This window comes from Dipodomys merriami, unplaced genomic scaffold (assembly GCF_024711535.1).
Source record: "Dipodomys merriami isolate MVZ:Mamm:240054 unplaced genomic scaffold, mDipMer1.0.p SCAF_10, whole genome shotgun sequence".
Taxonomy (NCBI): domain Eukaryota; kingdom Metazoa; phylum Chordata; class Mammalia; order Rodentia; family Heteromyidae; genus Dipodomys; species Dipodomys merriami.
Window position 1 is genome coordinate 24,422,040 of NW_027202271.1, and position 25,722 is coordinate 24,447,761.

The 25,722-nt window shown below is 37.1% G+C and overlaps 1 protein-coding gene and 1 long non-coding RNA gene across 5 annotated transcripts in view; one reads left to right on the plus strand and one right to left on the minus strand.

Moving 5' to 3' along the window:
- Window positions 1-25,722, minus strand: part of Tafa2 (TAFA chemokine like family member 2) — a 464,602-nt gene that overhangs the window by 86,672 nt on the left and 352,208 nt on the right. The window lies entirely within an intron of this gene.
- LOC138837699 (uncharacterized) lies at window positions 7,923-18,593 on the plus strand. 2 transcript variants are annotated; one of them, XR_011375416.1, is made up of 3 exons: window positions 7,923-8,115; window positions 10,632-10,683; window positions 18,424-18,593. It is a non-coding gene; the product is annotated as an uncharacterized lncRNA (long non-coding RNA). The 2 variants fall into 2 exon arrangements; XR_011375413.1 differs by lacking the exon at window positions 18,424-18,593 and adding an exon at window positions 11,661-11,818.

Consider the following 25,722-nt stretch of genomic DNA (forward strand, 5'->3'; position numbering starts at 1 on the left):
ACCTGAAAATAACTTTTCTGTGGATGGGGGGAGGGAAGGGGCAGGAACTAAATTAAACAGCATTTGATTTGTATACATACAGATTTTTTTTCAAATTATATATCAGCACTATTTGGAGCCTTTTGTATATAGAATTGATGAATCATCCATAAAAACGTTATACAGAAAATAAACTTTACAGCAAAATAATATTTATATGTCATTCACCCTGAAGAATGGTTGAATTCCTGAGGTGTAAAGATTATGAAAAAATATACTATGCGTATTGCATTCTAGGCATAACAATTACTAATATACATCTACAAAAACATATATAATGATGGCAGTTACTAATATTCTTAATATTTATAGGGTCAATCATTATTTCATTTTACCATCACAGCAACCACTGAGAAGAAAAATTTTATTATCCTCAATTTATTTTTTTTATTGTGAAAATACTGTACATAGGGGTTATAATTACATGGGCAAGATATTGAGTACATTTCTTATCAAGCATTGTAGCCTCTTCCTTTGTTTTCCGTTCCCATCCCTTCCCATCCTACCCCCGGCCCCCTCTTATCCTCAGTTTATAAATGAAGAAGTTGAGACATTCCCAGTGACATAAAGGAATGAAGAAACCATCACTGTATCATCCCCATAGACAAAGCTTGGTACTTAAAAAAGAACATGGCTGCTGAAACCAAAATGCCTGAGTTCAAGCCTAGCTTGACTTGTACTAGATGACTTAGGTCAACCTTTAAACAAATATGATTGCTTTCCAAAGAACTAATTTCTTTCTAAAATGACTCCATAAGGTACTTATGAAGATAAAATCACATAGTAGGTGTGAGACTTTTTAAAACTATATGACACACCAAGCACCAATGGCCCTATGTTCACCCTACCTACTCAGGAGGCTGAGATCTGAGGACCACAGTTCAAAACCAGCCTGGCCAAGAAAATCTGTGAGACTCTTCTCTACAGTTAATCACCAAAAAGGCAGAAATGAAATTGTGGCTCAAGTGGTAGATAGAGTGCCAATTTTGAGCAAAAACACTAAGGGTTAGCACCTAGACTTTGAATTAAGCCCTAGTATGGGCAAAAAAACAAAGGAAAAGAAAATTATGTAACATTATTTAAATGTCATTATTTTCACTGATGGTGTAATTAATGTATTCTGAATCAATACAGCATATATAGAAGATGTAAAGTGATGGCTGTTAAGGAAAGTTATCCACATTACATAGAATTTCTAATTTCATATTTCAAAAACTATAGATAATTGTGTTGACATAAGATGCATGTGAAAATCTCCAATCTGACACTTAAGCTACCGAAGAGAATAAATTTAGCATCAAGGCGTGAATTTGTTCCTATATGGCTTCCTCTCCACTAGATTTCAGCTCTTATTTGCATTCTAGTTTGTCTCATTGATTCTGAAATTTTGTCTTCATATATTATTTAATAATTTTACCCATCTTGACTAGCTTCCCAGAGTCTATATTCAACTTCTAAGCAAAAAGAAACCATCACTTACATGCACCAATGGGCATCTGAAATACAAGCTAGTTAGTAGATTTAGGTTGCTGTAAATCACTTTGACTGAAAAAAAATGTGCTGAAACAAAAACTTTGGGAGACAGCTAATTTCTCACTTCTATTCATTAGAGTGAGAAAATAGGACACGTTTTTAGACTTTCATGCTGAAGCAATCTAATTAAAAGGAGGGGTCATTTAAATAGCTGAATGAAATTCACAAATTCTTATAATTTATGTGGTCAAGATGATCAAGTTAGGGAGTAAAGAGCCAGTGACAACTTTTATAAATCCTGTTTTCTCAATCTGCTTCACATTTTTAATACAGAACAAAAATGAAAATGAAACAAAGTCAAAAATGAAAGTAAGGGGTTGGGGATTCAGCTCAGTGGGAGAGCACTTGCCTGGCAAATGCAAGACCCTGAGTTTGGTCCTCAGCTCTCAAAAAAAATAAATAAAAATTAGTTGGAGAAAAGACTGCCACTGCAGTGTAACATTGTAATGCAAAATTTCCATTTGACAATGTTCAGCATCTTAACAAAAGGTAACTCCCACCAGAGGGCAGTGGAAAAAGGAACAGAGTAGATTAAAGAAGGTGGCAAGAAATTTTAGGTTGATGCCCTTCAGCTCAATCACAAATATCTTCTGCTTCAAATTAAAAATTGATGTTTAACAGAGTGAACCTAGAAGACTAGTGGCCCCCAAATAAATTGCTTGCAACTTACTTCTATCAGGATGGCTCCAACGAGAGTTAGAGAACCAGGTTTTTCAAGCAAGAGCTACTGGACCAGTAAAATGTTTTCATCCAAAAATTCCCAACTAAAGCCACAGCACTGCCCATGGAAATAGACATAGGAACCAACATAGCATTTGACATCATGAACAAAGTGTTCTATGGAGATATTTGTTCCACAGAGACGAGAGATTTTCAAAACAAAGGTGTTAGACCACAAACAAGGCCCCAGCACAACTATGTTCACTGCAGCATTATTTACCATAGCTAAGATATAGAGTCAACCCGGATGCCCCTCAGTGGATGAATGGATCAAGAAAATGTGCTGTATATACATAATGGCATTCGATGCTTCCTTCAGGAAGAATAATATCACTCCATTCATAAGGAAATGAAAAGACTTAGAAAAAATTATATTAAGCCAGACCCCAAAAAACATAGGCCGTGTAATTTCCTTCATTTGTAATAACTAAACTATGTCTATGATATTCTTAGCAGAGGAACACAATGGTTCAATAATGAAGTGGACATGACCATATAAAATTATGCTTATCAAAATGAAGCAAGCGTGCTTTTGTTGTTGGTGGTGTTGGTGGTGGGTTTTTTTTGGGGGGGGGTTGTACTGTTTGCAGTTCTTACATTTTTCTCTCTTTATCCCCCCTTTGGTTTATTCCCTGTTGTCATTTTTTTTTAATTTCTGTACCCTCTGTCTTGTATATAAGTTTATCTGATTTGGGGAAGTTAAGGGGAATCACAGAAATGGTGGGACAAAGGGTGAACCAATGTAACAGTGATACTCACTAGACACTATGTTGGACAACTTGGGGGGAAGGGAGTTAGGGGGAGGATTGGGAAAAAAATGAAGGAACACTGTTCAAAAAGAAATGTACAGTTCGTTTTCGACATAACGTCTTGTACATCTCGTTGTTGTAATGGGTCCACCTGTAACCCTACTTAAACAGTTTGGTTTTTCCTCTGTATGCTATTTTCACAATAATAATTTAAAAAAAGAAATGTACTCATTACCTTATTTATGTAACTATTACCCCTTGGTGCATCACCTTTACAATATTTTTTAAAAGATATTCCTAGAAGCTACAGTAAGAAATACTGGAAAACACCTTGAATCTTTAAGGTAGTAAACTAGATAAAGTAAATCAACCAATTCATCAATAGAATATCATATCATTATTTGTATTGATACTTTATGAATTCATAGCCACATGTTTTTATCCTTTAATGGTAAGTGGAATAGGAAGGGAACAATGATGTGCATACAAAAACTCATTAGGATTTACATGAAAATGGAAACAAATAAAAGGTAAACTTACACGCAAGGAATGTGGTATAAGACAAAAATTTTTTTGGCCGGAGGGGGGGGGGGTGGGGTGGTCCGGTCATGGGGCCTAAACTCTGGGCCTGGGTGCTGTCCCTCAGCTCTTCAGCTTCTACCACTTGAGCCACAGCGCCACTTCCAGCTTTTTTCTTTTTGCTTATGTGGTGCTGAGGAATCAAACCCAGGGCCTTATGCATGCAAGGCAAGCGCTCTACCACTGAGCCACCTTCCCAGCACCATAAGACAAAATTTTTAAAAAATATTAATAATTTAAAAAAAGAAGGTGTCAGAGAGGCACCAACATAGGTTCAAGGAGAAGCTAGAAGGGGCCATTAGTTTCATTAGCTATCTCAGTGTCACTCTTCTTCAGAATTTCCTGAAGATTTTTTTTTTACACAACAGGTTCCAATCATTATCCTTTGACCTATGGTAATCTGATGATACCTATAGTCCAAAAATGTGCTCTCTAGATCACTTTTTAATTAAAATTATAATCAGAAGAGCAAAGTATCAGCCAGAATGCTTTTGACCTCCACATTTAAGAGGATATTTACTCAAACCTTCAAAGTAGAATCCATGAAATTTCCAATCCAACACTCATACCTCATACATTCACCTCAGTGAAAATTGATTTTGCAAGTAATGATTCTAAGACCATCTAGAATACAATCAAGGGAAAGCAGTCCATTATTTATGATTTATTATCATTACTACTATATATTTTATTACATATATAACTTTTCTAATGGCAATGGGTAAAAAGGAGATTTTTCTTTTTAATTCTAAATTATGCCAAATCAATGTAAAGCATTAGAACAATTCTCAATTCCAAAGCAACATAAGGGTCACTCTTTTATGATTAATAAGGTCCATGCTCTAGAAAGGAGTCTGAATGCTTCCTGTAGAGAATTGCAGGGTGAGCTAAAAGGGCAGTGAGAAGGAGACAGGGGAATTCACTCTAGTGCAGTGTGCCCCTGAACGCTGCGATGCGGTACGTCATTTAGGTCACTATGTTTCTTTCCTTATCTATAATATGAAGAAATCAGGCTATATTGAGAGGTAATTTAGAGTGGAAGTTTCCTTCCCATTCAAAAAAATTCTATAAGTTTATGAAATTATTAACTTTTATTATTCTGAGGAAAATCTATTATACCTATCAGAAAATGAAAGTCAAAGTATAACACATTTTTAAGCCCTTCAAGCTAACTTTATTAAGTCACTGAGCTTAACCAGAAACTGAGATGAGAGTTGATGGCATCTTTGTTTAGGATATATTTCATAACTGAATGAAGTCAGGAATCTTAACAGCCTGGTGTAATATTTGCTATAAAATCAATCCATATCTTTTCATTACTTTATGTGCAAATGAGCTTGATTACTGCCAATTTCTTGAGAGAGATGAGTCCAAAAAAGTAATACAAAGTTGCAGTTTAACTAAGGATTTTGAAATCAGAGAGTCCAGGCTCCAGTTTCATCTTTAAAGGAGAGTACTCTCTTAAGCATGAAACTTACATGCACTTAAGTGCTCCTGGGGCTCACAATGAGACCACACTTTCCCATTTCCCCTGCAGTGAAACATAAGGGAAGACTGGAGTTATACTTCTTAAAGACCAGGCCGATTAAGACCTCTCATTCTTGCCAGCCACTCTCTGGCTTCACCTTTAAGACAGAGGACTGTGGCCCTTGCTGACCTTGAAAAATGTGTGTGGAAGAAGAAAAAGGTAAAAATCAGTATGTGGTTCTACATAGAGGAGAAATACCAACCCCTGTCACCAACTCTATTTCACACGAGGAAGAAGTAAGTTAAGCTATGTTAAAATTAAGGTAATGACTGATAGCTAGATCTGTTGCAGTAGCAAACAGTAGCCAAGGACCTAGGAAGAAACAGAGTGGAGCCCAGGGAAATGACACACTGAGTATATGCAACAGAGAAGAAAAGGGATGAGATTTTGAGAACATTATTTCATCTTCATGAACATCAGCCAATTGTCTGCAAAATGAAAATTAAGATATTACCTATCCTTGAGGGTTGTAATGAGGATTGAGTTAATATTCAAAATAAAACTGTATCAAACAAAAAGTTATTAATAATAACTGTGGCTTCTAAGAAGACCTAAATGAATGTATGTGTACAACTCAGATATCTGAGAAGGAACCTTAGATTTTGAAGGAACCGAAGAATAATAAATTTCAACTTATCCATTTAGAAGATGGAAGTTCGTGGCTAACAAACATAATCCTAGTTAAAATCACCGATAGTAAAAGATATACAATTAGAACTTAGTTTTCTTCATTTCTAGGCAATCACCTTTATTACCTGACCCCACACCTCATTGGTCACTAGATTCCTTTAATTCTTCCTCTAGCATATGTGCTAATTTCACTCCCTCCTCTACAACTTCACTTCTGACAGATCTTAGGGATACTTAGTACCTTTAGTTCCTATCCATGAGAATCCTATGACTAATCTCCATAGTTTCTTGCTTATTTCCCTATCCCTTTCCTACCCTTACACATAACCCATCTAATCATGGAAGATCTGTCTAAAAATAAACTCATGGTACATAGTCATTTTTTAAGTTACAGTTTTATTAGCTTTACGGAGTTGTGCAAAGGAGTTACCATCCAACTAATTATAAATATACTGCATCTGTTCTTTTTAATTCTTCATTATCTTGAAATAGTTGTAAAAAGAAGGCATCCCACATAACAAAGCAGTTTATGAATACAATGAATTTGGTCAGTGTCACCTCCTTCAATATCCTCATCCCTCTTTGACACACTCCTTCCCTTACTTTTATTAATTTTGTGGTATATACAATGAATTCTTGAATGCATTATTCTCCCTTCCCCCTTCATTACTTTATTTCTCTCTCCTTACCCGAGCCCCTGCACCTACCCATTTCCTGGTATTGGTTTTGGAGGGCTTTGACCTGGCCTTTATTATTTTCCCCAAGGGACTGAATGTTCAAGTATGTTTTTCTTTATATATATTTTTATTGTAAAAATACTGTACAGAAGGGTTATGGTTACATGAGTAAGGTAATGAATACATCTCCTATCGAGCATTGACCTGGTTTTTCTAAAAGATTATACTATTTGAACAATCCATAGAGTCTATTATACTTCGGTTAATTCCTTGGTAACTATTTGCATACTGCCCAACACATTTACTTACAGATTTATAGGTACATTCTATCTACCCCAAATGAGAGAATATGCCAGACCCAGAATATAATGAATCTTGATCGATGCCACCCCTTTTTCTAACTCTTTTTCGAAATCTCTGGCCTTTGCTCAGGATATCTCATTATTATCTTGGATTCTTGCTCACATTTTAGCTTACCTTAACTCATTGTTTAAGGATAGTGGGAGAACAAGAAGGAAGGGGTGACAATGCTCAACAAGAAATGTATTCATTGCCTTACTCATGTAACTGTAACCCCTCTGTACAACATCTTTACAATAAAATTAAATTTAAAAAGATTGAATATCACTTCACTTACTCTGATGCTGATGATTAATGCCCAAGGGAAGCTGAACTACTCCCTCTCCTCACATTTTATACTTATTTCTATAATATCTGTAATAGTCTACTTACCTAGTTTTCTACTGGGAATTGAACTCAGGGCTTGGAGCATGGTAGGAAAGCCCTCTGCCAGAGTTAAATCCCTAGTTCTCTGTATAATTTTTGTATGTCTGCTTTCTCCTACTAAAAAATGGGGCCTAAATCTATAATTTTCTTCCCCACATTCCTGTTTGAGATACAGTTGGTGATTCATAATTTGAAACTCATTATATTTGGTGAGTAAACGAACAAATAATATAGTTTAATAAGAGGATTCTTAGAAGAAAAATAATGTCCCACTAAATTCCAATAACTTATACAGCACAAGCTTAGGTGAACTAACTAGAAATGGTTAAAATATTTGATGTTGCTATTTTGTGAACACACACAAACACGCGTGCACGCGCACGCACGAATCTTTGCTTAATTCATTCTAGAAAAGAAAAGAGCGACTCATTGGGGTTTAAGAAGATACACAGGATAGACCTCAAGTTTAGGAAGTCAGAAGCTCTGCCATGACAGACAATGTGCTCTTTGGATAAATCAGCTAATATCTCTAAGGTCACAATATATCAGCTATAAAAGAAAGAAATCACTTAATGTCCTGTGGTAAAGGTGGAATATTTAATATCACGTAGCAAAGAAAGATGAGGACATCAGTTGAAAGCACTTGTATGTCACAGAGGAAGCTTGTGATGTAATCAATACAAGCCTGTGTGTCCCATTAGACTCTGACAGACTTTCAGTCCCAAAGTGATCAGTGTAGAAGTAACCTCAAAGACTTGATCAGCTGGTCTTCATTGAAATATTTTAAAGAATGTGCTCTGCAAATGAAACTGTCAAGAGAATATGAGCACAATCACAAACTGGATCGAAATTGAACAAGTTTTATCCAAAAATATACAAAGATTTCTTTAAATTCAACCAAAAGAACATACAAAGGAGGAGGCTGCAATGCTTGGTAAGAAGTGTATGCATTATCCTGCCCATGTAATTGTAGCCCCTCTGTACAGTATGTTATCAAATAAAATAAAATAAAATTTAAAAAAAATAAATAAATGACTCAATTCAAAAGGTGAGCCAAACACCTTAGCAGACACCTTGCTAAAAAAGACTGCCTCTAGTTTATGAAAAGATGTTCCATATCATAAGTTATTGTGCAAATGTAAATTAAACCAACAAGATACCATTGTACAACTCTTGGGGTGCCCAAATTCCAGAAAACAGACAGCTTAAAATGTTGGCAAGGGATATACAACAAATGTTAAGAGAATGCAAAATAGCACAGCCAGGCTGCAAAACTATCTGGTAGTGCTTACAAACTAAAGAGATCCCTACTATATAATCCAATCCTTGTCCATTTGAGGCTCACCCAAAGGAACTAAATGCTTATATCTGTATAAAAATCTGCACAGAGATGTTTATAGCAGCTTTATTTATAACTGCCAAGATCTGGCAGCTGACAAATAGTCCTCAGAGAGGTGAGCAGATAAATAAGCTGTAGCATATCCAGATAGTGGCATAAAGAAAACGAGCTATCAAGCCATAAAAAGACATGGAGGAAACTTAAGTGCCTATCACTAAAAGGCACTGATTGGAAAACTACAGACAGTGTGATTTTACTCATTACATTCTTAAAAGAAGGTACAACTAAGAAAAGACTAGGGTTGCAGAGATTGAAAGGTGAGCATAAATGGGTGGGGGCAATTTTCCTATGACACTATTAATGATGTATCCATGTCACAAATTAGTCTAAACCCACAAGATATGCACTAGGAATGACTCCTAGTAGAAATTCTGGATGATGATGTCTCACTATGTGTTCATCAGTTGAAACAAATATAGCACTGGGGAAGGCAGGGGTTAATAATGGACAGAACATCCATGCATGGTATCAGGGCAGAAGGCATATGGGGGAAATCTCTATATTCTCCTCAATTTTTCTGTGAGCCTAAATCTCCTCTTAAAAAAGTAAGGTCTTTGGGGGGCAGCCCTCATGGCTTACACTTGTAATTCCAGCTATACCGGAGACATAAGAAGACTGTGGTTCAAGACCAGAACTAGACTAACATGTAAGACTCACTGGGCACCTGTTGCTCACACCTATAATCCGAGCTAATCAGGAAGCTGAGACTATAAGGGGTTGTTTGAATCCAGCCTTGGTAGAAAGATCCAAGCCTCTATCTTCAAGATAACTGGTAAAGATAACTGGCTTAGAAGCATGGATAACATGCTAGAACACTATCCTTGAACAAGAATGCCATGCAAGTGTAAGGTTCCTGAATTCACACTCCCATACCTTCAAACTCCCATACCAGGAAAAAAGAGGAAAAGAGAAAATGTTATGTGTATCTTTAATAATCATTGAGAAAGCTATATATTTGTTTTGATTACATGTGTTCCTTTTAATCATAGCATGTACACTGCTACTGGAATACTACATAGAAATATTTCTAATATGAATCTTTTTGAAGGCTAAATAGTAACTTCTAAATGTCATTTAACTTTTCAGTATTAATCTTGACCATAATTACAAGCTTCCAATCTTAGATGGGCTGCAAGTGAAGCTTAATGCAGCTAAAAACCCAGGACATTGTGTGAAATACGGTAATAAATGGATGCTGACCATCTTTCTTGAAAAGGTCCCTGGTGTTTGTTTATTCTTTGGGTAATTTGCCTTTTTCTCCTGCCAGTGAAATGAGCATGTACAGTAGCATGCCCTCCTGGGCAGGGTGACATGGCCACCATCCAGCAAAACTAATTAATGAATCAAGAACTAAAGCAGCCTCTGGTGGGAGACAGCAGAGCTTCTAGTGGTTACAAGAGGAAGTCAGGCAAATGCTGGCTTTTATGCAGCTGCTACATGCTGTGTGCCTGAGCAAGTTCCTTACACATAAGCTCCAGTCTCCTCATCTGAAAATGAGAATAATAGAATGAACCTACTTCAGATTTTATTTGAGAGGATAAAGTGAATAACGCACTCAACCGTGTGGAATGTAGATCATGCTTTATGAGCATTGGCTATTATTATTGTTGATGTTGTTACTATATTATTATATTACTACTACTGCTGCTGCTGCTGCTAGTACTATTACTGTTACGACTACTGCTATGATGATGATGATGATTACAACTCCAGAAACACTTCTCTTAACCTTGTGTTAACCAGCATGGCAAGTGTTAATAGTTTTGAATGCAAGGAATAGGGAAGTTACCTTCTCCTGTCAGTCAGTCAGTAGGAAATATAAATAGTGAATAATTGAGAACAGATTGTGGGACCAAAGACATCTTGGGGTACAATTCTGGATCTGCTACATATTTGCTGGACATTTTTTGCCAATTGCTCCACCTCTTGAATGCTTAGATAAAAAGACCTAGTGCCTGCCTCAGAATTATTAAAAGAATGTAAGTAAACCATATATATTAAGCACAGTCCAGGGTCACAGTAACTATTCTGTAAATGTTTGCTATCCACAGAAAGGACATTTTCATGACACGTTTGGAGAAGGAGGTGATAGCACAATCAATGGTGAGTGGGAGAAAATGTGGGGGGTCACTTCTGACCTGGCTAGTGACAGCATTCTCATAAATCTGCCTGGATAGAAAGAGACAAATGGAAATTCATTCTCAAAGGTTAGCTAGACTGGAATGGGCAACCTTGCCCACTGTGTCTGACCTTGCTCAAGTTATTTCACTCCAAGGTCTCAGGTGACTTTGTCACCTAAGAATGGAAACTATGGACCTTATAAAAATGTTTGTGGCAAAAAGATAAGATCCTGAATATAAAATAGCTTGGGGGAACTTTTGTATGTGTTTGACCGTAAGGGTTAACTGAACTCCAAGATTGTTCTTTGGCCAGTTGCTCTGTACTGTCTTTCTAGTCTTAGGGACAAGAAAATTATTAAGAAAAGCTGTCAAACTATGACCCCTAATCACAAACCTGATGTGTCATGATGGCAGGCTGAACCTAATGAGCAGGCCTCTCCTCCAGGATGCCTAACGAAAATTTAGAACTTCTGTGAACAGTGGCACCAACAGATCCTTACCAGTTAACTTTCCTTGCCTAGTCTCACAGGAAATCTACCTCTCTCTTGTTCTTTTCCCTTCCCTAATTTGTGTATAACTTCATTTGATCATTCATGGACTGTTTACAATATTTGTTGTAGGCTAGACACAGGCAAGATAAATTTGCTGGCCTCATGAAGAAGATACTCAGCACATCATGATATAGCTTGTAGACAGTATAGGGCACTGATTTAGGACACAGGCTATGGAGTTACATTGAGCTGGGTTTGAGCCCCTGACCCTCTCTTTTATAAGCCAAGCTTTATTACATAATTACAAATTATATAATTTCTTGAAATGCCAGTTCCTTTTTTTGGGAAATGTGAGTGCAACGTCCACTTTTAACTAGAAGAATAACCTGTCTATCACCATCTTCTGGGAGGTTGCTATAGACCAACGAAGAAAAAAATAATCGTATTACCAGTTACCTTTTGCTTACAGGGACCAGTGGGAATGACTCCCAGCTTAAGAATGTGGCTTATTAAGAGACCAAGGAAAAGACATGCTTGCAAACCACAGCCTATCTTATTGGAAAGAAAGGTCACCACCAATATCTCTGTCTTTGAAAATCCAAAGCATAAAGTCCCCCTGGAGAAGGACCCAGGCTTGACATCATTATGGGAGTGTCAGCGGGTGCTACTGCAGTCATACATCTTCACATATTATTGCATGTAATGAAACACCTTTCTTTTAAAACTAGGCATACCTAGTAAGTCTGAGAATGATGAAGACCAAGAATTCTTGTTCCTTGTAGATAGTGGTGTGTGTGTATGTGAGTGTGTGTGTGCGTGCACACACAGACATGCACATTCATGTGCTGGGAAAGAAACAGAGATAAAGACAGAGAAAGAGTTTAAATGAAATTGCATCTCCAAAATCTACACAGAATCAGCAGATAAGCTTTTAGTGTACACCAGTAGAAGACTCTGAGACTAACACTTGGAGCAACAAAACTAGGCATGTATGACCACTGTACCCAGTGTACTATCTCTCAATGGTTCTGCCGTACCCTGTATTCTATATGGCCATATTCTAAGCTAAATACTCAGGTGTTTAGAAATGTACTTCTCTACATTATTATGTCTTGTGTACTCTACTGGCAGGGTGAGAAGATACATTCCAGAAAAGACAAAAATCAATAGATGGCAAAAGAGTTTCTCCTGGGAGGAAGAGATTTGTTTTTTGTATTATGAGTAAGCATTGCCATTAGCTTTTTCTTAAAAAAACAAACAAACAAAACCCAGATTAGATCGATTTGGCTGGGCTTGAGACATTCCAGGTTCAATATGATAGCTACTTCCCAGGCTTAGGTGCTATCCTCATACTAAATCTATTCTTTCCCTTTGGTTTCTAACTATGAATTTGCCCCCAGTATGACACATCTCTATTAAAAGGAGAATGTGGTATGATGCTCTAGCATTTGTGAATAACAATAACTAGAAGTATCAACTATATTAGACTCAGGAATGTGTTTGAAGACATCAAGTAAGATAAGCTACAAGATGAAAACCTATTCAAATGAAATCATTGTTAATTCCAAGCCACAGGGCACACTGAGAGATGACAGGATACAGATTAAGTCAGGGAAGGAGGCATCATCCCCACGCTGGAATGCCCCCCAATAAACACTGTCTAAAACACTTTAGCAGAACAGGGAGCTTCCTTTTCACAAGCCAAAGGTAGCTAATACAAGTGTCTACATAAGCTAGGCCTCTCTGTGTCACCCAGGTAGGATGAACTGTGGAGAAGGGAAGCAATATCCATCGGGCTTGCTACTACTGGACTTTCCCTATTCACCCACTCCAATAAACCAATATGCCTGAGTATTTTCTCTTAGCAACCCACCCCACTGCTCTGGGCAGCTAGGCTGTGGACAGGGCAGTATATACAGTATGAAGGAACAGAAACTCCAGCTAACATACCTGTTAGGACATCAAGTCAACTGTCAGTATAGTGAGAGCATGGGGTGAGAAGAGCAAGAGAAGAGTATCAAAGGCAAATGAAAAAGAAAGCTCTAAGCTTTCCCCTGCCTTGACTGAACTGGAAACATTTCTTACTAGCCCTAGTTCTCAGACTTCCTTTTTTATGAACACTTCCTATAAAACAAGTTGCAAATCATTTACTGAGAAATGAATCTCCCAGGTTGTTGCCAATTTATAAACCAGGAATATCTTCTTCCCAAACCGTGGAACAATCCCTTGGACTTTGAAGGGGACACAGTTTTCCTACTATCTTAGTCCTTGAGAGGCTGAGGTTGGAGGATCCAGCGTTCTAAGCCAGACTGAGCTACATTATAGAAAGACTAAGATCCCTGCCTCACCCTCTATGAAAGGATAGGAACATAAGTTTGATAAACACCAATTAGCAAACAATGGGGACAGGCCAATGACATTGACCAGTGTCTCCATACTGTTCTACGAGCTCAACTCATGGTTTAACTCATTGTTTAAAAATCCTTCTGTGTTGTTTCTAACATATTTCTAAGATGATTTCTTTGTTGCTTTGTATGTCCCTCCCCCATGGTATAACCCCTGTTTTCACTGTGTTTGATGTTGGTATAATTTGTGGAGAGGAAGGGAAAAAACAAATGGTTTAAATAGAGATACAGGTGGACCCATTGCAACAATGAGATGTACAGGACATTATGTTAAAAAACGAACTTTACAACTCTGGTGGGGGATGGGGGAGGGACGGGGAAATGGGAGGGATGGGAAGGGGAAACAAAGGAGGAGGCAACAATGCTTGATAGGACATGTACTCATTACCTTTCCCATGTAATTGTAACCCCTCTGTATGGTATTTTCGCAATTAAAAAACAAATAAAAACAAAAACAAAAAAACACTGCAGCAAAAAAGAAATCCTTCTGTGTACAGCATCCTTACAATAAAATAAAATTTAAAAGAATTACTCTTATAGTGATGTGTAAAATTAGATTCTTGCCTATGACTTTTGAGTCAAAATCTGTTACTAACAAAGTGTCAGAATAAAATATAAGAATTTTTCTTGCAAAAAAAAATCCTTCTGCCACCTGGACTGGTGGCTAACCCCTGTAACCCTAGTTACTCAGGAGGCTGAGATTTGTGGATTGTGGTTCTAAGCCAGCCTAGTCAGGAAAGTCTGTAAAGACTTTTACTTCCAATTAAGCATGAAGAAAGCTGGGAGTAGAGCTGTGGCTTAAGTAGAGCACTAGCCTTGAGTAAACAAATCTCAGGGACTGTGCCCAAATTCTGAGTTCAAACTCCTGAACCCCCCCTCTATCTCTCTCTTTCTCTCTCTGTCTCTCTCTCTCTCTGTGTGTGTCTCTCTCTCTCTCCCACTCCCCCCCCCTCACACACACCTATTCTCTGAGTTAGTGGAGCTCCATCTCTCTTCTACTATGGCAACAGTCTTCACCCTTACTACACCAATCTGGAATAAAGTCTTCCTTGCCACTTTTTAACAAGTATCAATACGCAGTACAGTGTTACTTTAGCAGGGCAGCTATAGATCATCTGCTTGAACAGCTGAGAGCATCATCAGGTCTAAATCAAATTTGCCTGAACAGTAACTGAGATTTCAGAAGCTCCTGAGAGACTCCTCTGTCCTCACTCCCCAAATACAACAATCTCCTTACCAGTTTGCAGAGGAAATGAAGTTTTCCTAACAAAGAATAAACCTCTTTACAATCAGAGAGATAAAAGGCTGGTTGAGGTAATGCTTCAGTGTGAAGGCATTCCGGTGGCAGTGTGTAGGTGTAATCAGTCAATCAATAGGTATAAATGGGTCATTATCAGATCCTTTCCTGTTTGGATTGGTGCCCAGGGAGCGTGAGAAGAATAGAAGGGCAAGGAGGAAACTCAGAGAAGGGAAATAGGCAGAAAAATGAGGATAAAGACAAATTTCACAGGATTTACAGCTCTGCCTAGAGTCAGCCTCATCTACCTCCAACTGGGCTAGGATAGAAAAGAAGTTGGAGCCTAAGGTTATTTTTGTCACGCAGCTGCAAACATAAGCAGCCTCACTTGACTTGATTAATGTAGGTGTTCGGGGTTTGTTTGGTTAAACATGTCTAACCTCAGGTAAAATAACTTAGACTTCTCAATATCACTGTATTTGAAATCTGACTTGGCTTTTCAGTTTGACTTTTTTATATGTATCAAAATATCACACATGTGTGTAGTGTGTGTGTGTGTGTGTGTGTGCCAGTATATGTATGTGTATTTGTGTGTGCATGTGAGTATTTCATCAGCTAGGCAAATCAAATGACTCTCAGTCTTCTCAGTGTACAGTGATAACAATGTTAGAGATGCACAATATATACACATTTTTATTGTTAGTTAATCTTAGAGGGAAATCTATAATACAATTATAAACTGCTTCAAAAGTCAATGGATTTTTTTCTAAGTAACCCTCGGCCAACCAAACAATGGAATTAAAACAATAGTGATTGCAATTGAAAATCAAGAACAACAGTCTTTAATTTTTTTCTGCTTAGGAACAAATATTAACAAAAGGAAATGTATGAGATTTCGTGCCAGTCACCAACAGATAAAGTACACAAAACTCTTCTGTGAGCTTGGACTCATTCCTCATACCCCTTGATCTGAGGGTCCTCATTTGGAAACACTGGGCTTTTGAAGTTTGCAGGAATTGTAGAGTGTAGATGGGGGCATAAATAGCCACTTAAAAAGTGTATGTTTTCCCTCATATGTAAAGGCTCCATCTAAACTACAAATATGCATGATGACATATATAGGGCTCTATACACACAAACCAACTGACTAAAAGATGCTGAAGGAGGAGTCCAAAGGGTTAATTCCTCTAAACAACTAAAGAACTATTTATCAAAATAAATACCAGGAAGTAGAAATAATGGAAGGTTTGTGGGGGTGGAAAGGAAGGGACACAGGAATGGAAAGTAAAAGGGTATGTAAAGTCAGTCATTATAGTCAATGTATGTTATGTAAAAATTGAACTAAATAATAAAATTTTAATGTAAAAGATGTATATTTCCAGGTAAATGTTTGAGACCTCTAAGAGCTAAGTTCACAAAGATTCAATCTCCAACCTTTGTTAGTTTATCAGTTTTTAAATTCCTCTGTGACTCAGGGACTGTGTAGGAGATGTTTTCCCTAAGTTTGACATGTGTAATGCAGTACTTTGGAGCTTACGTGCACTAAATATATTTGTTTGCTATTTAGTTAAGATATTTAGCAAAGATGTAAAGCAATTTCCCCTAGGAATGTTCCAAAGAGCTTTTATTTTCTGATCATGAATGTCAGCACAATTGACATTCATATTTTTCCCCAGTAGGTTCCAAAATTTAAAGTTTAAGAAAACATTTATTCTGGAAGAATTCTGCTAAATATGTTACATATTTACTTTTTCCACCTCCTCTTACATCAAAGGGTCAATAAGTTGTTTGAAAACTACCTACAGAAAACACTATGCACAGATCATTAACTATTTGATAGACAGCCTCAGGCAAAAATAGTTTGAAGTGCTTGGAGCTCACTGAAGATCAATCAGAATTATGAAAGCAGAGCTCTAAAGGGATATTGTAAGGCACATCAAATTAGTATTCATTTTATATAGAACTGTTGAATAATGCTTCCTGGTTTGGGTTTTGACAACTTCATATGAATTGGATTTGTCTTCACATGTCTAATTATACATGACAAAATCAGGTTTATTTCTGGAAATAAAATTAAGAGCTTACATGCTCCTTTCTGTTACCCACCAATGTGTTTAGGCAGTAATTGAACTGTATTGTAATAAATGGTTGCTTATACTATGATAGTAATTTCTTGAATGTAGTACAGTATAGTGTCTAATGAATATTTATTAGATTGAAGTTAAGCAATGGCAAAACCTATGCCAGATAAGAAGTCAAAGAGTTTACACCTTTAATCCAAGCTACTCATGAAGCTAAAATCCAGAGTATTAAAGATTGAGGCCAAACTCAAACTCTGGCTCCAAAATAACAAGCAAAAAGCATGGATGGATGTATAATTCAAGTGGTAGGGCACCAACTGAGCAAACAAATTAAGCAAACATGAAGCCTTGAGCCATTATAGCCAAAACAGGAAAAGATAAACAGATGAGTAGAACAATATAAAATGTACAGCAATACCTCTGTAAAAATATTAGAATTGCTAAAATTTAAAAGACCATGATGGTATTGATAACAATATGAATGAGATAGAATTTAAAGTGATATACACTCCTAGTGAAATAAAATGATCACTTGAAAGTAATTCAACAATTTCTTAAAACATTAAATATTTATCGGCCATATGCTGTGATCATTGCACTCCTATGTGTTTATTTTTCTAAAATAATGAAAAATATAGAGACAAGTAATTGTAACATGATTATCTCAGACAGTTACAGAGAGACAGAGAGACACAGATAGAGAATAAAGAATATTGCTACTAAGGGGGAGGGGGTAAAATACTGTAGAAATACCATGATGTCTTAGGTAATTATTTTAAGTGAAAGAAATAAGAATTAATAAGAATAATATTTCATTTATATAAAACTCTAGAGAAAGCAAATAAGATCTAATAAGAGAACGCAGACTACTGTTTTCCTGGGAATTGAGGAGTAGGGTGAGGTGGAGAGATGAAGAAAGAGGTGGATTTTTAAAAAGAAGAAAATAAATAGGGATACAGGTGGACCCATTGCAACAATGAGATGTACAAGTCCTTATGTTGAAAACGAACTTTACAACTTCGGTGTGGGTGGGGAGAAGGTTGGGTGGGGGCGCGGGGGGAGGATGGGAAGGGATGGGAAGGGGAAACAAAGGAGAAGGCTACAATGCTTGATAAGAAATGTACTCATTATCTTGCCCATGTAATTGTAACCCCTCTGTACAGTATTTTCACAATAAAAAAAAGAAGAAAATAAAGGGGAACATATAGCATGGTTCTCAAATATCTGAAAGAGAATTTCATACTCATTGAACGATCTCAAAAATAATAGTTGAAAGCCACTCTTATTAAAATTATGCTTAAGAAGTCATAATTGTTTAGCAGCTTTAAATCCAGCTACCTTCCCTTTTTGATAAATAGATAAGAAAATTGTATGTTCTTTTAGCTTTCAGCAAAGCATCTTCTTGTTCCTGGGATTATGGGAAATGATTTAGAGAAATTTGTGAACCTGGAGCTTAGTGACTACACCATTTAACATAAATATGAATATAAAAGCATATCTCTCACCTAGAAGGAAGTACAAGAGGACACACTTCATCAGGCCTCTCTGAAACAGCTGTTGCAAAACTCTTCTACCCTGTACAAGTTCTGAAGACAGCAGTCGCAAATTCACAAGAGTAATTCTTGGTAAGTGGTTCCTAAACAGATGTTAGGCTAGCTTCATTGGTCTAGCTCATTCCTCCAGGTAATTAACCCATTTATTCCTACTGGGTGTAGAATGGGGTTCAGAGTTCACACACCACCACACACCAATGCCATCTCTAGTAGCCTTTAAAAGCTAACCTAATGGAAAGTTTGCCAAAGCCACACTGTCATCCATGCTCTATTGCACAGTGCCAGAGCTAAAAAAATAATCCATCCATCAACTTGCCTGCCAGCCACCAGTAAGTGCCATCTGTGAAGGGAGACTTTCGCTTGCTTGGATGAAAATCAAGGAAAATGAAAATGTTTACATTCTCTGGGGAGATCTGCACTAATAACCCAGTGAGATTAAGCTCCAAATAGTCCCAGTACACTGGCCATGAACTGTAGTGGACAGTAAGATAGATTTATAGCTGCTGACTCAGGAAAAGGTTTAGATAAATTACATAGCAAATTGGTCTAGACTCAGCTGGACACAGAAATCTGAGGAAAAAATTATAAAATCTAAAACCACAGATGGAGCCCTCTATGTAGAAACTCCAGGATTTTGCTGGGTTAGAGTCAACTGGTTTCATCCTCCTGAATTAACACAGTCATTCTCTTCCATCAGTGCTTTGGCACTAGAGAGACTATGTTTCTCTGAACTGGTGATCTCATCTTCCACAGAGTCAAGACCCCTTCCATAGCTACAAGAACTTCATTGCCAGTGCTACAGTTAAAGCTTCCAATGTCCTGGATATTGGTTCTTTCAGTTTGTCTAAACAGAGTTTTCTGCTGGTCACTTAAGACTTTCTCCTATAACAAAATGTGTCATTACTGTTCTTTTTCAATCTTCAATGCAGTCACAGGTATATTTCATATCATCATGCAGCATTCTATGTGACTCACAATATTTCATAACCAGTGTGTCATGGGCATCAATCTATCAGAATGGGACATTAACCTAAGAAAATACGACATCAAGATACAGTAGCTACATGCCCACCATAGCAATGGCCAGCTGGCTTAGTTAGCATGAACTAGAAGTTCCAACAACACTTGCTTCAATCAGGAGTAATGCACAGATATTCTATTCTATTCTTTGTTCCAGTGCTGTTAACAAACCCCTTGGTGATCAAGTAATGTGTGGAGACTTGCCTTTTGAAGAACACTGGCTTTGACAATTAGGTTCATTTTTATCTTATGGCAAATTACACTTATCTGGATGTTTGCCATTTTGATCATTTTGGACATGAAAACAAAGAATTGACTCAGCAAGTAAAGAAAGGGACAGATGAACAGCTTTGGGATAAGGAAGGTTTTTGTTTTAGTTGTTCCAAGATGGAATTAAGGCACACCTCAGAAGACACACCAATAGTATAAGAGATAGCAGAGAATGTGGGTATGCTTTGAGATTACTTGTATACTGTTAGTCTTATTTCAACATCTTACAATAGTGACCTCTTCTACTTAGCCAATCTTGAGCAGATTGTGAACCTGAGCTCAACCAACCCAGGCAGGGGGGCAAGGCAGTCTGCCTGGTCTATGTGCTTGTGTGCCAGATTTTTAGCTGATGGCACATCAAGGCAAAGAAGTAAATTTTGCCTTTCCAAGTACCTTTTGAGTTGGTATCCTTATTCCTATATGACACCCCAACATCTTGAGCCATTTTTATCACCTAGCCTCTCAGTCCCTGATAACTACCTCTCTATCTGTGTCTATGCATTTGACCACCTCATCTAACTGGAAACATACTGTATTTGTCTTTTTCTCTATTGATCTTTCACTTACGCAAGCTTAAACCATATTTTAGCAAGTAGTAGAATTTCCTTCATTTACTTAATACTTTCCCATTGTATGTATTATTGGAACTTAGGGCCTCATACTTGCTGGGTAGATGTTTAACCACATGAACCAGGGCCCCCAGCCTTTTTGCTTCAGTTATTTTGAGGATAGAGTTTCACATTTATGCCTGGACTAGAGTGGTCTATGTCTTCATATTCATACTCCCTGCATAGCTGCCTGGACAGATAAAGGTCCAGCTTTTAATTAGTTGGGAAAGAATCTCACTTTTTGTCTGGGTTAGCCTCGAACTGCAATACTCCTGATCCCCACTTCCCTAGTATACAAAGATTACAAGTGTCAGCCACTGTGCTCACACTTAATAAATTATAGTTTATTTTTAAGTGTAATATTTCCATGTATAAGACTTTATAAGAGTACATGTGCAATGAGGAAAAGAAAACTAGATAAAAAATTAGGGTAAATAGCACCACTATCAAAATGCAAGTTTCTCTCAGACATATACATTGTATTATCAAGTGTCTTACAAAAATATATTAACCATCAGTCGTGATGAGACCCACCAGACCACATGTGGTATTAAGTACATTTTATGGATATATAAGATAATTGATTATGTGATTATTCAGAGGAAATGGATTTTTTAATGAGGAGCTGCCTAAATTACCAGGCTGGCTCCAAACCCATGAGCCTTCTGTCTCAGCCTCTCAAGTAGCTAAGATTACAAGCACCTGCCACCTTATCCAGCTCTGAACAAGTTTTATTCTCCATGTGTTCCTTTACTGGGCCAAATGCCAGTGGCATGAGGTAACACACTACACATCCTATAATGTATTCAGCCAAGAAACAGGAGCCGTTAGGCAGTGCAGCTTCCTGCAGCTTCCCCTGTGCTGGATCTGCCACGACAGGTGGCCAACTCACACAAATGTCTTGTCACCTTGTGTGCATACCATTCACTTTGCCCTTTTTTTACATTTTTTATTGTAAAATTGCTGTACAAAGGGATTGCAGTTACATGCGCAAGGTAATGAGTATATTTCCTATGGAGCATTGTTGCCTTCTCCTTTGTTTTCCCCCTGCCATCCCTTCCCTCCCATCTCCATTTTAAAATCATGATAATACTCTGTGGATGGAGCATAGTATTGCATATATCTGCCTATATTTGTTTCTCTTCTCACTAATAAGATATTCATTAATAATATACAGTTGATTTCACTGGCTTTTCTGTTTTTTTTTTTAAACTTTCATAACAAAGTCATACACCAAGTGTTCTCAAGCACTTAGGCTCTATCTTTACAGATTCTGGTCCTGTCTTAGGGGTTATGCTTTTGGATAAGAATGAAAGGCTTGAAAGCTGAGGTAAAAGCCAGAATCCTTCCAAGGGAGCCCCTCTCAGGATAAATCTCAACAAAGCTCACTAAAATCCTCTAAGGTAAATAATCAGAATGTGCCTTTATATCTCCAACATAGAGGTGACAAACTAAGGACCCAGTGTTTGCCCACATGATGGCATCTAAACAAACACAGATGTCTTGAGTGTTCTTCTGGTTCCATTCACATTAATTCTGCTATTACTTCTAGTGTAAGATGGCATGAAACCAAGTAAATCGCATCATTCAAAAACAAATACCGTCATTTGGAATCATAATCAAGGAATAGATACTTTCATAAGAATGACAACTAAGAAGATAGGAGCTCATTTAAATGACACTTGAAAGGCAAAAAAATATGTGACTTAATAAAATTAGTGATTGGGGGATAATATAATTAGTCACAATCATGAATAATGCATTGACTATGTTTCTATGTGCCAGAGACAATGCTGGTCACCTTTATCTACAATGTCTCTTTTGATCTTCCTCACTACTGTGAGAAGCTGGTAATATCTGTGGCTGGGAACTCTGCGTTCAAGTTTGAAATGCAAGGAAGAAAGAAACTGTAATTGGAACCTCACTTTCAGAAGATAAATTTGAAAGCTTTGTGCAACTTATATTTATTACAGGAAGCTGGATGATTCAATAACTGAAATCAAGAAAACGAGAGAAGATTTTATTTAGACACATTGGAATGGTGCTCTCCCTATTTTATGGGACACATCTACCAAGTATTTGGAAAAGTGGAGAATATACTCAGGATGTAACTGGCCTGAGGAAAGTAGGAAACCATTTTCTACAATGGCAGAATCTATATGAACTTTCAAGAGACACAGGTCATGAACAATGAAACTCAGTTTTAAAAGAGAGGAGTAACAGCAAAAGAGAAGGGGTGCTCAGAGAGGCAGGAGAATCAGAACAATGCTGGGTACAGACATTAAATTAGCAGCAGAGACAAGGATGCTGTGGGTTACTGGGTCAAATGCTTCCAAAAGGCTAGGGAGAAAAGATATAAGAAAAGTCCTTTGCTGACCTTCAAGAAAATACAAGTCATTGGGTCACAGAATAGACTCAATAAGAAATAAAAGATATAAGTTAATGAGATGCTGGGCCCTCAGGGCTTACACCTGTAATACTAGCTAGTCCGAAGAGCATGGTTCAAAGCAGGCCCACATAGAAGAATCCATGAAATTCTTACCTCCAATTAGCTACCAAAAGGCTGAAAGTGGAGCTATGTCTCCACATGAAAAAGACATTCTTAAATAGGTGACAAATTATACCAGGTATGTACATATGTGGAACTAAAATTAGAATTACAATGCAGTGTAAACGCTAATGATAATTTTTGGGTGAGGTTACCAGGATTTGAACTCAGTTTGCTTGTTTATGGCTGACATTCTACCACCAATTATTAACTCATGATTCTAAAATCCTGATTTGCAACATTATTTCATTTTTAAAAAGCATTCCTTCTATAGCATGTTAACTGAAAGTGGTAGAGGATTCTCTTCCCAAGTTTGTCTTATATTTTTTATTTTTTTATTGTGAAAATACCGTACAGAGGGGTTACAATTACATGGGCAAAGTAATGCGTACATTTCTTATCAAGCATTGTTGCCTCCTCCTTTGTTTCGCCTTCCCATCCCTTCCCATCTCCCCACCCCCCCTGCCCCACCCAGTCAAAGTTGTAAAGTTCGTTTTTCAACATTACAACTTGTACATCTCATTGTTGCAATGGGTCCACCTGTATCCCTTTTAAATTGTTTGTTTTTGCCCTTCCCCTCCACAAATTATACCAACATCAAATACAGTGAAAGCAGGGGTTATACCGTGGGGGAGGGACATACAAAGCAACAAAGAAATCATCTTATAAATACGTTAGAAACAATCGCAAGAAAGAAAAAAAAACATTTGAGTCCTTATCTTGGGGTTCATTTCACCTAACATCAACTTATCTGACCTTTTCTGCTTGTCTCAGACATGGTTTCCCTTATTTGCAATAACTAGGATAGATAGATAGATAGATAGATAGATAGATAGATAGATAGATAGATAGATAGATAGATAGATAGATAGATAGATAGATATAGATATGATTATATAGATATATAGATATATGTCTTATAGTTTTAAACTAAGGGAAGACTTTCGCCTGTGTTTGAATATTGAAAACCTTACGATTCAGTCATTTTAAGAACCTCCTTCATTCTATTGCTATGAGCAAGAAGTTCCCAGTCCTTCTCAGCTTTATTATAAGGGAAGAATCAAGATCTGATGCAGGTTTGTAAGACAGCTTATTGTCTACTTGAAGAAAATGGCTTAGAATAAGGTAAAAGTGGAAGCAAGAAAGATATGGTATGGTAGACATACACCCCCACCCCTGCACACGTGTACATACAGATGTCCACTTTTTGATTCCCAGATCCTGTAAATATAGTATGTTACCTGACAAAGGAGGCTCAATGAAGTTTCTTCTCTGGGTGAGCCCCCTATAATGATAAGGATCTTTATAAGAACCTTGCTAAAGTCCTTTGGAAAAGGTAATATGACAAAGGAAGCTTAAAGAAATTGGAATTTGCTATACTGCAAGATTTACATATGCGCCTGAGGTCACAAACCAAGAAAAACAGGTAGCTTCAAGACAGCCTAGGAGTGCAGAAACTAGACAAGGCAAAGAAATGCATTCTTTCCTGGCACCTCAAAAAGGCCCAAAGTTTTGCAGAGACCTTGATTTTAGCTTAGTGCAGCCCATTCTGCACTTCTGACTTCCAAAACTATAAAACAAGCAATTACTCTTCTTGTAATTCCATTTGTAATAATTTGCTACAGCAGCAATAGGAAGCTAATACAGAAGATTGCTGCAGTATGTAGTTCATGTGAAAGATGTCTGTATCACAGAGCAGAGAGAAGTGGATATATATGTATGTAGATGTATATACATGAGTATCTTCTAGGCAGATGTGATGGACTAGGCATTAAGTTGGATCTATGAGTTTTGATTTAAATATGTAGGTAGATAACGGTAAAAATTTATTAAACTGGAAAGATTTTAGAAGAAATCTTGACAAGAGAGGAGAAGGGCAAAATAAAAGAGTTCTACTCTAAAAGTGTTAAGTTTGGGAAGAATATCAGACAGTCAAGAAGTGAGAAGTAGGCAATCAGATATATTCATGTGGTGCTTAATAAAGACATAAGAGAGGAACTTATAAATCATAGAGATAAAATTTAGGGATGCTCAGTATTCAGACAGTACTTAAAGTTATGAGGGTAGAAAAAATACTCCTTCATGCATTGAATATTTATTGTGGATCTGTTTGTCTATGAGTGAGCAAGATAATATGCCTCCTCCCCTGGAGATTTTATTCCAGGGAAGTTACTAGATAATAAACCAAGCAAATTCATAAAAATATAGGAAGGGATAAATATTACAGCAATTTTTAAAATCGTATTTGTCTCAGAAATATTTTAAGGACCAGTTGGAAAAGGTCTTTCTTGGGAACTGACATGATATATTAGAGTTTAAAGGAGAAGAGCATCTTTAGATTGAGACTCTAGGAAGGTTTTATTAGTGAGACATTTAAGCTGAGACTTCAATGACAGAGAGGCAACCATTTTTCCTGTTGGATTTATTGTCCTCCTTCTATCTTAGTGAACACTCAAGAGGACAAAGATATTGCCTATTTTTTATATGCACAATCTGGCGATGAGATAACTTTATTTACTTATTTATTTTTATTGGAGTTGGGAGCAAGCACTGGGGTTTAAACTAATCCCTTAGTTTGTTTGCTCAAAGCTGGTGTTCTACCACTTGAGTCACAGCTCCACATTCAGCTTTTTTATGGTGGTTAATGGAAGATAAGAATCTCATAGACGATGATCCTTAGATATCAGCCTCCTGAGTAGCTAGGATTATATGCATGAGTCACTGATCCCAGTTGAGATAGCTTTTGTTATAATATATATTGTATTATATGTATGCCCGTGAAAAAAATTATGAGCAAAATAAAAAAACA